The sequence below is a fragment of the Suricata suricatta genome, chromosome 5 (genome assembly GCF_006229205.1).
Source record: "Suricata suricatta isolate VVHF042 chromosome 5, meerkat_22Aug2017_6uvM2_HiC, whole genome shotgun sequence".
NCBI lineage: Eukaryota > Metazoa > Chordata > Mammalia > Carnivora > Herpestidae > Suricata > Suricata suricatta.
Genome location: NC_043704.1, coordinates 26,557,924 through 26,574,455, shown reverse-complemented (window position 1 = coordinate 26,574,455; position 16,532 = coordinate 26,557,924). Strand labels below are relative to the sequence as shown.

At 36.3% G+C, this 16,532-nt stretch overlaps 1 long non-coding RNA gene across 2 annotated transcripts in view; it reads left to right on the top strand.

The window, feature by feature from the left end:
* Window positions 1-11,872, top strand: part of LOC115291599 — a 99,515-nt gene extending 87,643 nt beyond the window's left edge. For both annotated transcript variants that reach the window (XR_003908562.1, XR_003908563.1), the window contains one exon: window positions 11,663-11,872. This is a non-coding gene — a long non-coding RNA (uncharacterized LOC115291599). The remainder of the gene's footprint in view (window positions 1-11,662) is intronic.
* The last annotated feature ends 4,660 nt before the right edge of the window (window positions 11,873-16,532 follow it).

The window sequence follows — 16,532 nt, the reverse complement described above, 5'->3', positions numbered from 1 at the left end:
TTAAGACACTAGGCTTTGGGGTGGTTTGTTATACAGCAATGGATAACCAATGCAATCATATATACATTCCAGAAAGATTAGTAGAAGAGTCATAGAGGATGCAGGAGATGAGGGTGAATCAGGTAGAACATTTTGGAAACAATTGGAAGAGCTCGGGAAAGACTAATTACTGTTACTCAGGAGCCTTTGTGCCAGAAGCCTGAACTCAGAGCCTTTTCTTGGGGTCTTGTGCAAATAATCAGGATCTTGTCCAACCTCTCCTTGAGTACAGCATATCCTATAGCTTCAAAGGCTGCTAATTTTCTTAATATGAGTGAGAGTCCAGTGCAAAAGAATTCTATTGCTCGTGCACTCATCTGGACTAGCATCTTAGCAGAATGGCAACCAGGCCATGACAGACTCATTCTATATCTCTAGGGAATCCCTCTCCTCCCCTTTCCTCTTTCCACACCTGCATTTATTTCATTTCCCCTAGGTTGTACTTATTTGGGAAACTTGTAGGCAGCTAAAATCACTGAGTCTTTCTTACGTGTGATTCTTTTTCATTTCTCAAAATTTTAACACTGTGTTCTTCTCGCACGTCACTATTTGCCTTCTGTCTTCTTCTCCCATGACCTTACCTTCCATTCTGCCCAACCTTTTCTACTCTGCCCCCTATTATCCCTGATCCATCATAAAGACAAATCCTCTGTTTCTTCACTGAATGTTTCTCCTATTGTTCCACACTTAAGGCTGATTCTACTTTGAAAATATTCTCCTCTTAAGTCTTTCAAAAAAAGGCTGATTGATCTTCTATAGCCCATGAATCTTAGAACAGGGAAATGGAACCGTGTTTTTCTACCACTTCACTCTAACTACTCTCAAAAGGTAATCAATGACCTTCTAGTTGATTGAATCCAGTGGATCCTTTCAGTGGCATTGGATACTCTTGACCACTGTCTTTGAAATACTCTTTTCCTTTGGAGTCCTTAACATTACCCCTATTCGCTAACCTTTCCCCTTGAGAATATTTTGTTTATTAATCTTCTTTTGTCTATTCCTTAAATTTTCATGCTATTTTGTAGTGCATGCAAAGTCCTCTTCTATTTTACATACTTTACAAAACTTCTTTGAGTGATACAATTTTTCCATGGCTCCAATCTGTAATTACCAAGTGTTTCTCAATGCCTTAAGTGAAGCAAAGTTTCCTCCTGAGATTTGATTCATATCGTGCCTTCACTTGGGTATTCCAAATTTAATTTAAAGCCAACATGTTCTTTAAACCATTTATCTTTCTGTTTTATCCCTTCTCTCCCCCAATTTCATTTAATAGTAACCAGAATCCAATATCATTGCCTAAGCCAAAACCTGGCTCCCATACCTCTACCTCTATCCAATCACCAACTACTACTGAGTCTGTCTCTAAATATCCTAAGATCTGTCCAGTTACCTCTATTTGCATTGTCACTATTCTGATTCATATCAATACCATCTCATTTATAGATTAATTCAAGATTGGGTTCTTCTTTCCTTCTTTTTTCTTGATTTCTTGATTCCTTCCTTCCTTCCTTCCTTCCTTCCTTCCTTCCTTCCTTCCTTCCTTCCTTCCTTTCTTTCTTTCCTGTTGGGATTGAAAGATAGAGAAATGCATCTGATAGATTAAGAGATCTCTAATCAAACTCAGCTTTTCAGGAAAGGGAAGTTGAAGAGAAAAGTCTGAGATGAACACTGGGACCTGGGTCATTCCAGAGGAGAGCTGATCTAGGGCACATCCAGATGCCACAACCCAGTGGAAGGGGTGTTTCTTAGAAAGATGCGCTGACTCAAAGTATATCTCTTACTAAAAAGCTGCAGAAGTTGGAGCTCTGCTAGTTTTGCTGTGGGACACTCCTAAATAGTATCAGGGGGAGGATTGTCCTCCTCTGCATGATAGGGAATCACTGTGGCCTGGCTTGATGAGCAAGGATGCCACCAGAAGGTGGAACACTGAAGGAAGCCAGGGAAGGTGGCTCCATTGGGCTCACCAGTCAGTAACAACACTGACATTGATTTCTTGAAGGGGTCAGCTAGCAGGGTACCAGGAGTCCAAAAGTGTGGAAATGTGGTCAGGTTATAACAGTGCTCCGCCATCAATAGCAAAACAATGGTGTAGTAAGTTGTGCCATGTGAATTAGTTCAGAAGCTGTCATAACAGAAGCTTTGAGGCAGAGCATCCCAAACTGTGGCAAGTGCTCACTGATGGGTTGTTGAGCCCATCAATCCTTGGGGTGGATGAGTGGAGACCTGGGCAGCTGGAATCCCCAGGAGTGTGCATTGGATCATTTATCCTAACATTTATAAAAGTACTATTTTCCTCAGTGCTATGATATGATAAATATTGGAAAGTTCTATGACTTAAGGAATCTCTAACCATCTGCTAGATTAAATGACAGTTTCATTCTCTCTCTATTGCATATTGACTAACATCTGGTGCAAACCAAAGGCTCATGGCTCAGAGGCTCCTCTTCCCACCGTGGTTCTTAGCTTCATGTGCACAATACAGGTACATGTAGCTGTCTCTGTTTCCAGTCCTGTTTACAACAGTTATATTTGACTCATTCATTAAAAAAATGAATGAATGAAGCACCTCCTCCCTTTTTGAAACAGATTGTTGAACAAGACTTATGAATTTTGTATTTTCATGCAGCTTATTTTTTAATGAGGGAGCAAAACAATAAACACATGAATTACTGTACTTATGGCTTCAGCTACATATCCAGTAAAATAATAAAATATGAATTTTAAAAGAAAGGGAATTGTTATTGTGAAATTAAATCAAATTTGGAAAACTTGATGAAGGCGAATTGTTTAACAATTGCTGTTGAAGTAGCTTTAAGCAAGAAACCTTACCAAATTAAGGGGAAATTAGAATTCTAATTCTACATTTGGCTTGCTTCACAGGAGTCTTTTTTACTTCACCTTAAAGAAAATGAAACCTGAAATCATATACTATATGTGTTATGGTGATAAATACATAAAAAACAACAGGGGTCTTATTAACAAGACCTCAAGTCTACATTTAAAAAACTGGTGTTAGTGTATACTTACATGTTTTCAATTCAAATGCAGTGTTTGAAGCACAGTATATTATTTTAATAATAGCCAGACTTTATTAAAATTTTAATTAATTAACAAACTATATGAATTGCTTTGGATAAGAGGATTTTTATCATATTCAATTCCATTATTTATTTATTTATTTATTTATTTATAGTTTACTTATTTATTTTGAGAGAGAGAGAGCATGAATAGGGGAGGGGCAGAGAGAGAAAGAGAAAGAGAATTCTAAGTAGGCTCTGTGTTGCCACTGCAGAACCTGATGCAAAGTTCAAACCCATCAAACCACAAGATCATGACCTGAGCTGAAACATGAGTTGAATTCTCATCCAACTGAGCCACTCAGGTGTCCCCCATTTAAAAAATATTTCTTGATCATCAGGTTCTTCACAGGTCTATTGAGGATATTTTGGGGGGTGCAAAAATGAGACAACATTTCCATCCTTAACGGACTGAGAATAAATAGAATGAGATAAATAGAAACAACTGAAAGGTAAAGGGTAATAAGACAGACAATGTCTTTTAATTCCTAGTCCCTCCTCAAAAACACTAAACACTCTCAAATATTTCTTTAAAATCCTATTTTTAAGAATTTGTACTAAAAGTTATGAACTTCTGTATATTGTCTGACAGGCTTATCAACGATTATTCTAAATCACTCTTCCAGGAAAAGTACAAAGCACCAGCCGATACTGGAATGTTCCTAGATGTTAATAAATGCAACTTAAATGGGTCTTATATTTCATGTAATTAACCTGACACTATGTCTATATAGGACTGACAATTCTTTTCTAAGTAATTAACTCAGGAAGGAATGAAGCAGGCTTCTAAAACCACTCAATAGCAGACCACGCACTCTGAATTGTACTAGTATCTGTCTCTGCCACTGCCCTGTCATTAATCGTGTGCTTCCTTTCCTATCTTTTCTAACTGTCTGGAAAGGACAGTTACCTATACTTTGGATGAACCTTGAGGACATTATGCTAGATGAACTAAGCCACTCACAGGACAAATACTGTATAATTCCACTTATGTGAGATATTGAAAACAGTCAAATTCACAGAATAGAAGAGTAGAATGATGGTTGCCAAGGACAGAGGGAGGGGAAATGAGGCATTACTAATCAATTAGCATAAAGTGTCAGTTATGCAAAATAACTGAATAAGCTCTAGAGAGCTTACTACTATACATGGTACCTATAGAGAACAGTAATGTATCATAGGCTTGAAAATTTGTTAAGAGGATAGATTTCATGTTAATTGATCTCAACACAATAAAATGGAATAAAAATAAAACATATGTTCAGCATCTGGCAAAATAAAATTCATTACTAATATTCATACTTTTTTGATAGTTTTAGAATATTTTCACATACATTTTTCACCTCAAACTTGTGCTTCCTACTGACCCCCTTAACTCTTTCTCCAGTTGAGATAGAGAGCCAGTTTATGTTGTTTCACTAACCATAGTTACCAAATCAGATCAATTTTAACTCTAAAGTCCAGTTTTTAACTCTGTCTTTCTCTCCTATGTTTTGTATGTTTTAATTTATTTTTTAATTCATTAAGTATCTTGAAAAACAGCTTTTTTGGAGTATAATTGACATATGATGAACATCATGTGTTTAATGTGAACAATTTGGTAAGTTTTGACCTATATAGGCATGTGCTCATGATAGTATCACTACTCTCAAGATAGTAATCTCATTCCTAGAGATTTTTTGTGTTCTTTGTAATCCCTTCCTTCCATCCTGCCCTGCACTATCCACAGTAAACAGCTAATCTGTCTTCTGTTTCAAATCTCAAGGCCAGGCTCAGAAGTCTTACATAAGAAGCCATGGATGGTAAGACATAATCCCTGCTTGCTTACCCCAAGATCTTATGGAATGGATTGGAGGCTAATCAGGAGTCAGCTTCCTATTTCCTGTCCAAGCTTCACAGACTGCTTGTAGTGTAGTGGTGAAAAGTGCTAACTGTGGATATGACCAAGAACAGGGTTACTTATAAAATGACCCATGCATGTACCCTAAGAAAGAGCATAATGTTGGCTTAAGAGCTATATTAAGGGGTAGTGGGGAGGATTTCTGAATGTGTAGGTCAAGGACATGACACAGAGTTGTTTTAAACTAAGAATCTCTATGGAAGCATCACAAATCAGTGTAAGGGGGTTATGGAGGACTAATAATAACAGTGAATGAAAGAGAACATAAAGTAGTGATAGAAGTAAATAGAAATTGATGTAGCTTGTAAAATTATATTTGAGTGTTGGAAGGAACCTCAAAAATCATCTGGTCAATGCTCTTATTATAGTAATTAAAATGAGATACTCAGGATCACCCAGTTCACTTGTGGCAGATCTGGAGGTAAGACCCAGGCCTCCTGATTCTGAATTTGTAAGAAATTTTTTCTCAGAGAATTAATATTGCAAAAGATAATGGCTAAAGATATCAAGTTGTGCTAAAATTAACTGCTGTGATTGACAGCGAGATCCAGAAGTTTGGCTGTCCTAAGATGGTCATTGCAGGACCTTTTTTCTTAGTGACTAGGTGAAAAATATTTTCCACTGCCTCTTGATAGTCCTGAAACTACTGGAGCAAAGGAACAATCTGTATTTGTCGACTTTTGAGAATAAGAATTGGTTCACATTGTGCTGATGGTTTTAAAAATATTAATTATTGGGGGCACCTGGGTGGCTCAATCGGTTAAGCAACCAACTTTTGATTTTGACCATGGTCTTCCAGTAGTGAGATCAAGCCCTGCAGTGGGCTTCATCCTGGGCATGGAGAACTGCTTAAGATTCGCTCTCTCTTACTCTGCCCCTCTCTTGCTCAAGTATGCTCTCTCTCTCTCTCTCTCTCTCTCTCTCTCTCATCTCTCTCTCTCTCCATGTAAACAAATATATAAATAATGAAAAATAAAAACATTAAGACAATAAAAGCATAAATTATGGAGCTATATCTAATATGAGGTTATTTTCTAACTTCTGTCAGAAACAGACTTACCCTGCATATTGGAGTAGAAAATGGAGTAATAATATTAGTCTTGGTTGTGTAAATTTGTTTCTTATGGGCATTTTTCTGTCTATGCCCTTTCATTTCCAGTTAGACTCTTAGATCTGTGAACGGACTAGAGAGAGAACTCATTCCATTTTTTCTTACCTCTTCCACTTCAGCTTAGATTTGTTTTCTTTCTTTGGAGAAAGAGACTGACCCATAGAAAACATTTATTAGAAACCAAAATGAACATGTTATTGTTTATACTTACTTGTTTAAAAAACTGTGTGTCTGTATGTATATGAATCTATATCTATATGTACCTATATATATTTAAATATTTTCCTACTCTTTCCATAGATAACCACATTTTTTATTTACTTTGTTCTGATCAATGTGGGAAAAGCACTCTGTGAATGTCTTCATAATATAATGACCCTCTTTATTAACTATTCATCCATTTTAGTCCCATTATATGTAGGAAAATTAACATTCTGTATTCATATTACATGTGTTTTTCCATATGTAATCACACTCCAATGTAATTATCACCAAAGAAACACCAAGTGAAAAATCTTACATCTTTCAGTCACCTCTAATTATATGGCAGGAATTACATTTATAAAATATTAGAACTTTTACAAGTTTCTCAAATTTTCCTTATTTTTTTATCCTAATTCACTGTTCATCCTTTTTGTTTTTGGTGATTCCTCCTCTTAGACTCACAATTTGGAAGCTCCCTAGGTCCTTACCCAGGACTCTTCTCTTCTGTCTACACTCTTTCTTTGTGAGATGTCATCCATTTCTGTGGTTTTAAATGTCATATTTAAAAGATGACTCCAGTCCCTACTGTACCTAGAACTCTATATTGATATAGCCAACTGGTTTCTTGATATTGCCACTTAATATCAAAGAGCCATCTCAAACTTAACATGGCCCAAACTCTTACATTCCTGTTCCCCCAAACCTGCTTCTCACTCATCCTCATTTCAGTAAATACTGTAGTCTATCATTACCCCAAATTACTTTAAAAATCCACCTATTTTTTATTTCTGTTTCCCTCACAATTACAGATCCAATCCTTTGGACACAAGTTTCACTCATATGTGGAATTTGAGAAATTTTTAACAGGAGACCAAGGGAGAAGGGAAGGGGAAAAAATAGTTCCAAACAGAGAAGGAGGCAAACCGTAAGACATTCTTAAATACAGAGAACAAACTGAAGGTTTATGGGGGAGGGATGGCAGTAGAAAGATGAAAATGGATGATGGGCATTAAGTAGGGCACTTGTTGGGATGAGTACTGGGTGTTATATGTTATCATGGGAATCTACCCCCGAAGCCAAGAGCACACTGTGTACACTATATGTTAGCTAACTATATTAATTTTTTTAACGTTTATTTATTTATTTATTTATTTATTTATTTATTTATTTATTTTTGAGAGAGAAAGAGCGAGTGCATGCGAGCACACACGTGCAAGTGGGGGAGGTGCAGAGAGAGAGGGAGACATAGAATCTGAAGTAGGTTCCAGGTTCTGAGCTGTCAGCATAGAGCCTGACACAGGGCTCAGACCCACCAACCACAAGATCGTGACATGAACAAAAGTCAGACGTTTAACTAACTGAGTCACCCAGGCGTCCCTGGACACAACTTATTATTGGTTCTTTGATGCTGGCATCCCTATAATCCTTTCCCCATATTGAGCCAGACTGATCCTGTCACGATTGTTTTTAATTCTCTAATCACTGCTGAGTATAATTAGAACAAAATCTGTTCCTTGTCCTGCTTTATCAAGCTTATCTAGACCTGCCTGTCTTTACTCCTTTGATGAATTTTATACTGTTTTCCCTCTTGCATACCACACTTCAACCTTACTAAACTTAGTATTATTTTTACCAGTTTCTGCCTTAGAGCCATCACACTTTAATTCTCTTCTTCCTGATTATCCCTCCTCTTGATAATTAGAACTTAGTTTAAGTGCCAATTTTTAGAGTTGTCTTCCTGACCAACTACTCTAAATGGTATACTCTTTAACATTACCATTTAATTTTTTAAAATTCCTGTGTAGTTAATTTACAGTGTTATATTAATTTCAGGTGTACAATATAGTGATTCAACACTTGTATACATTACTCAGAACTTATCACTATAACTTTACATTTCATTCACTGCCTGCCCTCCCAATTTCCCCTCTGACAAATATCAGTTTGTTCTCTATAGTTAAGAGGGGTTTTTTTGTTTATCTCTTTTTTCTTTGATTTGTTTCTTAAATTTCACATATGAGTGAGATCATATGGCATTTGTCTTTCTCTGACTGACTTATTTCACATACACTCCATTGTTGTTTTTTTTAATTCAAGGCAAAATTATGTTTTAATGGTGAGGAAGGTCTTTACATAATAGCAAAGCTTAGAGCTCATTCATTACAAGCTGTACTGTGAATTTTTATAAGCCAAACTATAGAGCATAACATTTACACATATACATTTTTATACATATATACCCTTAGAGATTATAACTTTTCTTAAGCACCTATGAAACATTTGCAAAAGTTAAAATTGATTATATGGCAGGTTACAAATAAAGTTTATACCAATTGTAAAAGTATAAATCAGACCATATTTTCTAAACACAATTCAATAAAACTAAGAAATCAAAAATCAAACTAACAACCAACTGAATGGGCAATAACTCTATATTAAACAAAGCTGTATTTTCAGGATATCTAGAAATAATGACAATGGAAATGTATCTGTAGTTAAACAAAGATGAGATAAAAATTCATAACCTAGGTATTTAAATTACTAAGGAATGAAAATTAGCAAATTAAGACAATTCAAAAAGTTCAAGAATCAACAAAGCAGAAGGAAGGAGTCAATAAAAATGAAAATAAAATAATACAGAAATCAAGAAAAATACGTGAATTCTTAAAAATCTCTGTATATGTGTTTGTCTTTATGCCTTTGGAAAATGGGAGAGAACAACCTCACAAGTAAAAATATAGAATATCAATCCTAAAATAGAGATCGATCGATCAGACATGCATCAAAATCACCTTCAGGTCTTGTAAATATGCACATGGTTGGGACCCACCACCAGAGTTTCTGATTTAGCAGGTCTGGGGTGGGGCCCAAGCAATGTATTTCTGATGATTTTCCAAACAAAGTTGGCATAGCTGGTGTTGCTGCAGTTAGTATAGAGAAGTTCTGGTTTTCTTTTCTTTTCAAATTCTTACATAAATTCTAGTTAACAGACAGTGCAATATAGAATTCAGTGATTTATCACTTACATACGACCAGTGCTCCTCATAACAGGTGCCCTCTATAATACCCATCACCCATCTAGCCATCCCTCACTCCCCTCCCTCCATCAGCCCTCAGTTTGTTCTCTATCTTTAAGTCTGCCATGATTTGTTTCTCTCTCTTTTTCCCTCATCACATATTTTCATCTGTTTTGTTTCTTAAATTCCACATATGAGTGAAATCATATGGTGTTTGTTTCAATGGCTGAGTAATATTCCATTGTGTGTGTGTGTGTGTGTGTGTGTGTGTGTGTGTACCACTTATTTTTTATCCATTCATCACTTGATGAACACTTCCACTCTTTTTCTTATTTGGCTATTATTAATAATGGTGCTACAGACATTGGGGTGCATGTACCCCTTTTAATCTGTATTTTTGTATTGTTTGAGTAAATACCTAGTAGTGAAATTTCTGAATCATAAAGTAGTTCTGTTTTTAACTTTTGAAGAATCTCCATATTATTTTCCAGAGTGGCTGCATCAGTTTACATTCCCACCAACAATGAAAGAGGGTCTTCTTTCTCCACATCCTCGCCAACACCTGTTGTTTCTTGTGTTATTATTTTTAGCCATTTTTACAGGTGTGAGGTGGCATCTCAGTGTGGTTTGATTTGTATTTCCCTGATGATGAGTGATATTGAGCATCTTTTCATACATCTATTAGCCATCTGGATGTCTTCTTTGGAAAGTGTCTATTCATATCTTCTGCCCATTTCTTCACTGGATTATTTGTTGTTTGAGTGTTGAATTGATAAGTTCTTTATAGACTTTGGATACTAATCCTTTTATTTAAAAACAATTATTAATTTTTGAGAGAGAGAGACAGAGAGAGACAGAGAGTGAGAAGGGGAGGGCAGAGAAATCAGGAAACACAGAACCTGAAGCAGGTTTTAGGCTCTGAGATGTCAGCAAAGAGCATGATATGGGGCTCAAACCTACAAACCACGAGATTATGACCTGAACCAACCAACTGAGCCACCCAGGAGCCCTTTGGGTACTTAATCCTTTATTAGATATGTCATTTGCAAATATCTTCTCCCAGTCTATAGGTTGCCTTTTAGTTTTGTTGATTGTTTTCTTTGCTGTATAGAAGCTTTTTATTTTGATGATGTCCCAATAATTCATTTAAGCTTTTGTTTCCCTTGCCTCTGGTGACATGTCTTGTAAGTAGTTGCTCTGGCCAACATCAAAGAAATTCCTGCCTGTGTTCTGTTCTGGAATTTTGATGGTTTACTGTCTCACATTTAAGTCTTTCATCCATTTTAAATTTATTTTTGTGTGTAGTGTTAGAAAGTGGTCCATTTCACTCTTTTGAATGTTGTTGTCCAGTTTTCCTAACACCATTAATTCAAGAGACTGTCTTTTTTCCATTGGATATTGTTTCCTGTTTTGTCAAAATTAGTTGACCATATAGTTGTAGGGCACTTAGCATCATATCCTCTAGCTCCATCCATGTTGTTGCAAATGGCATGATCTCATTCTTTTTTATGGTAAAGTAGTAGTCCATTATATATATATTCTTTACCTAGACATCTGTCAGTGTAAATATGGGGGTGCATGTATCCCTTCAAATTAATGTTTTTATTATCTAATTTTAATAATTGCATAGTGTTGGTTACTAGTTATATTTTTCTTACCTATCCAATCCTTTAAACTGTAAATTTCATGAATGTAAATTTTTGTCATCAATTCTAGGCACATAGTAAATGCTCTATCTACTCTTCTATCTGTATTAAATAAATAAATGGTTATGTTAAATTCAAGTGAATTACAGCCCTTATAAAAAATTATCATCTTAAATTTTCTAAGAATGATTACTTTGTTTGAATCTCCACTCATGAAGAATTTATTGTATGATGCATGCAATAACTATGGAGTTCTAAATGCCTAAATTACTTCAACTGAAGTGATATCCATTTTACATTTTATTGATTTATTTTGTATAAAACTCCAAACAAAATAATATAGGTAAGATGAGATGCATTCAAAACTACCAGTGGACATACATTTGTTAAAAAATCTTTCAATATCTTTTATTATACACTTTCTTACAGACACTGGACAAGGTCCATATACTGCATTAAATTCTTATAAAATATGGGTTTTCTACTGAAGGAGGATAATTAATTTGAGCAGTTTACGCAGAAAGTTAGCATATTGTTGTGCCCTTTTTGGAAGATATCCTCTGTGAGCTTGAATGCCTAATGAAAAGTCTGTGCCAAAGTCTGGCAACTCAGTACCTATCAAAAAACCCAGCAACACATTTCTGCTCATTTTTTTTTAATTTTAACAGGTGCTGTCAGTGCCAGAGAAATCCCCTATGCAGTGTGGATGTAGAAGTAACATCACCAAAGAATAGAGTACTGTTGAAAATAGCCTTACCTGAGGATGAAGGTGGTTTCCCAAGGAGATGATAAATATAAATGAGAAATAAAACACTATTAAAGCAAATGGCTGGATGTTTACGAAATGCATTCATCAAATAAATATGCATTTCCTGTCATCTTTAACAGTGATGTTTCCATTAGAGGCTTATTAGTTTACCACATTTAAGGTGTCTATCAATTTAAAGTGGTTTCATTAATCACTATATCATCATTTGATATAAAACAACGTATTCTCTCTTCTGGTTATGTATTCACTTAATCATCAAGTTATGCATGTACAAGTTTACACAATTCTGTCTGGCTGGCTCTTTTTGTTTCTGTATGAGATAACTGAGGCAAGCAGTTGGCTTTTCATGTTGGTGATTTAGGGCTTCACACCTGTGACACCTTCCAGAGCAACACAGTAAGAGACCGCAGTCTTTGGTGTGCAAGAATGCTTGTGGGGGGAATGTCACGGGCAGGGTGAACTTACACAAAAAGAATGAATTAAAGATCTCCATTCAGAGCTGTTTCAGGTGTTCTTTTTATTCAGACGCCCACCCTCACTGGACTCTGTGGTTTAAGGCTGAAACTTAAAGCCCAGTGTTACGTGCTGCCTTGATGTTTGGTGAAATCAGGAGGACACTTTGGCCTAACTTCACGTCCCCACTTACTCTGCTCCTGTTGGATAAGGTCCCTTAGCCAAACAACCACCTTTATTAGGGAGACCAGTGGAAGTTCCTGCTTATCCCTGAGGAGTAGGTTTCAGTTCTGTGACGACCTGTGGGATTATTCAAACAAGCCGGTTCTCACATCAGAGAGCAGGCAGGGCACTTTGCCCTCTTCTACTACAAAGTCTGCCTCGCACGGCCCCTAGATGTTCACTCTGTTCTCAAGTGCAATCCTGTATGAGCCTCCATGCCGTGCAGTGCCCTCTTACCTCCAAGCTGTAAGTACATGTGACCAATAAACTGCTCTCATCTCACCCATCCAGCTAAAGATATCATGAGTTTGGCCCTCTCCATTGCCTTAAGGCAGGAATATGTCCATCATAAAGGGGGTGACAGAAGGTGATCAAAACAGGTGATACTCCCTTGCTCTCCACTCTATGCTGGCTGGTCTTTCCCCAATACACTGCTAGCCGGCATCCTTGGATGTCTTGCTGTGTCACTGCTAACCTTGTACTGGAAATATATACCCATTCTTGTATCTATTCCCTATGGGACAAACATGGCATCGAGCTGATTTTTAAAAATATTAAGAATTTAAAAAGTTTAAGCATAATAGACGCACAATGTTACATTAGTTTCAGTTGTACAGCATAGTGATTGGACAACTCTATACCTTATGCTCTGCTCACCACAAGTGTAGCTACCCTCTGTCGCCATACGGTGCTATTACAATACCGATGACTGGATTCCCAATGCTGTACCTCTCGTCTCCAAGGACATTAATCTTAATGGCTAGAATTTTGAGTGTTCACTATCGACAGGGCTGGTGATGGAAAGCTGGTGCATCTGAGAGAGCACATAGGAAGAATGACCTGCTTTACACCTAGCCATACCCTTTGAGAATGTTTTTGACATTTGCTGATCAAACTGGTAGAGGCAGAAAAGAGAAAATGAGTGATGTTCTGCATGAATGACAATGATAAAGCTTTGTCAGCCACTTCCATGTACCATGATCTACGACTTTTGCATGCATTTTTTTTTCAATTAGTTCCTGCAAGAGGTTTGTGAAGTAGGTACAGTTGTCATAGACTAAAAACAAATCGACAAACATACAAAAACCCCAAGGCAAAGAGTTTAATAAGTGGGCCGGGGCTAGAAAGTGGCAGAGATAAGGTTAGAGCCTATAAATCTGTCTGAATCCAGACCTAGGATCTTTAAAAATGCTCTGTCTTGCAGTGAATATTCATGTACATGCATGCATGGTGAGTCACACAAATCAATTTTATTCACAGAATAAAAATGCAAATAGCTATCAACCTAATAAAAATATGTTAAAGTTTTTTTGAAAATAAGACAATTGGAAATTAAAACTTCACTAAGATGCCGTTTTTCAATAATTAGTTTTGTAAAGTCCAAAGATAACGTACTCTGCTGGTGTGGCAATGGGGAAAAAGATACACTTGTATATTTACAGCAGAAACGCAAACTGGTACAATCCCTGTGCAGTCAGAGTTGGCGGTATCTAGCAAAACTACATATATGTTGTTGGGAAACAGCATCAAAAAGAGATGAGGGCTGATTGACTCGTGGTCGGGACCTGGGTACTTGGAGGCTCCCTACTCTCTCCTCTGTCCTGGGAATGGGTTCTGCTTTCCTTTCCAGCTCCCAGATACTGCTCCAAGGATATAGCCTTGAAATAGTGATGTGGTGTTGAAAGCACCTGCATGATCTTTATAAACTTTTAAGATTTGGTGGGAGGATACAGGGACCCATCTGCCTTGCTGTTGCCCAAGACAAGCCTTGGATGTAAGTTCCCTTTGCTTATTAAATCAGTCACTTACCAGCCTCCCGTGGTCTGCCTTTTTCATTTGTCTCTTGCTGCCCTTTGCGTGCGGGCCAGTTTCAGATCACACTTGGGAAGTTCCTGCCTGAGAGGGTTGCAAACCAGCTTGTGTTTACCCTTTGACTCAGCAATCCTACTTCTAGGAATCGATCCCAATAATATGTTGACAGTCGGCTGGTTTTGTTGAGACCTAGGTTTTTCATCATAGGAAAAGAAAATACAGATCAAGGTTGATAAAATCAAACAAAATCCTTGTCGTAGTTCTGGAGCGCCTGGATTGCTCAGTCAGAAGAAGATGTAACTCTTGATCTTGAAATCGTGAGTTTGAGATCCATGTTGGGTACAGAAATAACTAAAAAAAACTTTAAAAATCTTGTAGTTCTAAATTTTACATATGGATTAAATAAATGTATTGAACTTATGTATTCGTGTTTGTATTTTAATTTTTATGTCCCAGCTGTAAACATGGAGAAGGTCTAGAAAGAATAAAAGACAAAGAGAAATAGCAATGAACATTTCTAGCATCATATTGTAGTCCATTAATATCATTCTCCTCAAAAAGGAACCAGGAAGAAGTACTTCTAGAATTTTGGAATAAGAACCCCCTAAAATTCTTTCCTCCATAACAACAATGGCAGAATATGGAAATTAACCAAAGGCTTGTTGTGATCCAAGGAATATTTATTCAAAAAAATAGCTGAACACCAGTATAAAGAGGTGCTTTCCAGTGTTTTATTAATTAGTCATTAAAATTTTTTTATTGAGATATAATTGACATATAGCATTGTATAATTTCAGGTGTATAGCATGTTGATTTCATTCATTTACATTGCAGTATGATTGCGATTGTAGCATTAGTTAACACTCTTTCAGGCCACATTACCATATCTTCTAGTGGTGAGAAGAATTAAGATCTAGTTTCTTAGTAAGTTTAATGTTTATAATAAGGTTTTGTCTGTAATCACTGTATTATGTACTAGATCTCCAGGACTTATTTATGTACTAGTATCATGTATTCATCCTTCAACATCTCTCTCGTTTCATGCAACCCCCTCCCCCACCATGCCAGCCTTTGGTAACCACCATTTTACTCTGTTTCTTGAGAGTTTTTTTTTTTTTAATTCCACATATAAGGGATATCATACAGTATTTGTCGTTCTCTCTATGACTTATGTCATTTAGCATAATGTCCTCAAGTTTTATCCATGTTGTCACAAGTTTTCTTTCTTCTCATAGCTGAATAGTATTCCATTGTGTATATGTATATCTATATCATCACATACCTGTATGAATCACATATTCTTTACCCATCCATTTGCTGAGAAAAGCACTTATGTTGTTTTCATATCTTGACTATCATACGTAATGTTGCAATGAACATGAAGGTGCATCTGTCTTTTCAAGCTACTGTTTTCATGGGGTCTTTTTGTTTGTTTTCTCGGTAAATACTCAGAAGTGGATTTGCTGGATTCATATGGCAGTTTATTTTTAATTTTTTGAGGAACTTCATACTATTTTCCATGGGAATGAACCAATCTACATTCTCACCAACAGTGTACCAAGGATTTCCTTTTCTTCGTGTCCTTGCCAAGACTTGTTATTTCTCATCCTTTTACTAATAGCCATTTTTACAGATGTAAGGTGATATTTCACAGTGGTTTTTAGTTGCATTTCCCTGATTATTAGAGATATTCAGTACCTTTTTATATACCTGTTGATTATTTGGCTGTCTTCTTTGGGAAAAAATGTCTATTTAGTTCCTCTGCCTATTTTTAATTGGATTTTTCTGCTGTTATTGAATTATGTGAGTTCTTTATAAATTTTGGATATTAATCCCTTATCTGATACATGGTTTGTAAATATTCTCTCCCTTTCCATAGGTTGCCTTTTTATTCTGTTAGTTGTTTCTTTTGTAGTCTATAAGCTTTTAAGTTTGATGTCGTTTCACTGGTGATTTTTTTCTTTTGTTGTTTGTGCTTTCGGTGTCATATAAAAAAATCATGGCCAAATCCACCATGACCTTCCTTATCTTTTAGTACTGTTTTTGGCTTAAGGTCTACTTTGTCTGATATAAGTATAGGTAACCCCAATTTATTTTGGTTTCTACTTGAATGGAAATATTTTTTTCCATCCCTTCAGTTTTAATCTATGTGCATCTTTAAGACTCAGGTGGGTCGCTTATAGGCAGCAGGTAATTGGGCCTTGTTTTTTGATCCATCAAACCAGTCTGTGCCTTTTGATTATTGAGATTTATCCACTTACATTTAGAGTAATTAGTGGTAT